This window comes from Austrofundulus limnaeus, unplaced genomic scaffold, assembly GCF_001266775.1.
Source record: "Austrofundulus limnaeus strain Quisiro unplaced genomic scaffold, Austrofundulus_limnaeus-1.0 Scaffold690, whole genome shotgun sequence".
NCBI lineage: Eukaryota > Metazoa > Chordata > Actinopteri > Cyprinodontiformes > Rivulidae > Austrofundulus > Austrofundulus limnaeus.
Genome location: NW_013953092.1, coordinates 219,844 through 221,770, shown reverse-complemented (window position 1 = coordinate 221,770; position 1,927 = coordinate 219,844).

Sequence of the window (1,927 nt, the reverse complement as noted above, 5' to 3'; positions counted from 1 at the left end):
TAATTACTCAAGTTAACCAAAGTATTTGTACTTAGTTACTTTACACCTCTGTATGTTAGTAACATGTGTCATATTAAAAAATAAAGGTTCTCCAAATTATTTTTAAGTCACTACACTTGTAACAAAAGTTTGACTGTTTTAATATGAAATTAAAAAAAAAAATTCTAATCATTTCAATTTGGGCTTAAAACAACAAACTAAACTGAAGCAGATTTTATTGCAAGTAAATTATACTCAGTTTGAGCAAAAGTTGCATTCATAATTTTATTTTAAATTTATTTAACAACGCATTTAAGTGAACACATTGAGGTGTATGGAGTCATCCTGAATTGTGATGAGGCCTGTGTTTCAGTCAAGGAGTTGTTTGTTCTYAAATTAACGACTCAGCAATTCCTTATAAGGATGAGGAAATGTGCTCATCCTTAGCTCACTTGTTAAAAACAGCTTTAGTGGTAAACATGTTTGTGTGTCTCAAAACACATCTCAGGACCCAACTCCTGCACCATAGAAGGAATTGCATGTAGGCAGAGTTGTAAAGTAACTAAGTACAAATACTTTGTCACTGTANGTGTTTTTAGGGTTATTAATGAAGTTCGTGTACTCAGACCAGTAATATTTGAGGTCACAAGTTTTTGCCATGCATATTTTGTGGGTCAGAAGATAAAAAGTTTGGGAAYTACTGGTCTAAATAACTGCTGTTGGTAAGGGTAGGAATGATGCACAATTATTAGTACAATAAAAAAAGCCAATTCTCAAGTGAGGAAAGCAGCCTTCTCCTGAACCCTGCAGTCATTGACAAATTCATTTACAAAGCACATCTTAAAACAATGAAAGTTGACCAAAATGCTTAAAAAGGCAACATATGATARTATAAAATTATGTTTAATGGGAGAAAAAAAAATTGGAGCAATGACTGAATGTAGAAGTTGAACTGACTTATTCAGGTTTTATTGTAGTTTAGTTGTATTTATTACTGCTGTTATATCCAGTAATAATCTAATAAGCAAATTGATCTGGGTCGAACTTTGAACCAGTTTAGCAGAAGTTTTACAAAAGCCACATGTATTTCAGTTTTTGAGGCACACCACCCTGCTTCATTCCATTTTTTTTTTGTTTTTTTTCCCCGTTCAGGAGCAGACTCGTACAGTATTTTCACCAAAACACTTTTTCTGAAGTTTTGTATTTGTCCAATTCATCCATATTTGTTTCTGTCTAGACTATAGCCAGCCTATTGTAGGTCAATCACATGACTTAAGCTTTCGTGTGGTTTTTGGCAGATTTAGCGGAGTGCTTTGTTTACATTGAGTGGGGACCCTCTTTTCTGAATTCTGTATCAGCAYGTCTGGAAAACAACTGGAGCATACTCTGAAACTGCAACATGTAATATAGTACAATAAATGACCCTTTTTTAGGTTTGCATTCATACATTTAGTTTCTTTTAAAGACAGTACAAAGGAGACTTCAGACCTTTTTGCAAAATGAATAAATGGAGGAGGTCCTCCATTTTTACATAAATTCAGTAGAATAGCCTTACWGTTCATGATAAAGAAAGTTTGTCTTTAGTTAGGCATTTTAATGAGTCTAAACCAGTGGTTTCCAAAGTTTTCAGCTTCTGACCCACAAAATTACAACAGCAGAGACTTGTGACCCCAACAGTTGCAGGTTAAAATATCCAACCATCGCAAATGTAAGAAATAAATAGATGTTCATTATTTTATGACAATTATTAAAAGAATATATGCTTCTTTAAGTTTTATTTGATTTCTGGAAATTATTTTAAGACCTTCCATTTGGCTTTTCATGACCCCTGTTAGGGTCCCAACCCCTGCTTTGGGAATTTCATAGCAAGTAATAGACTGTGTATTAGAGCAGGTTGTTTCCAATGACGGTGTATTAGGGACACTTTGCAGATGATAAAAAGGAGGAG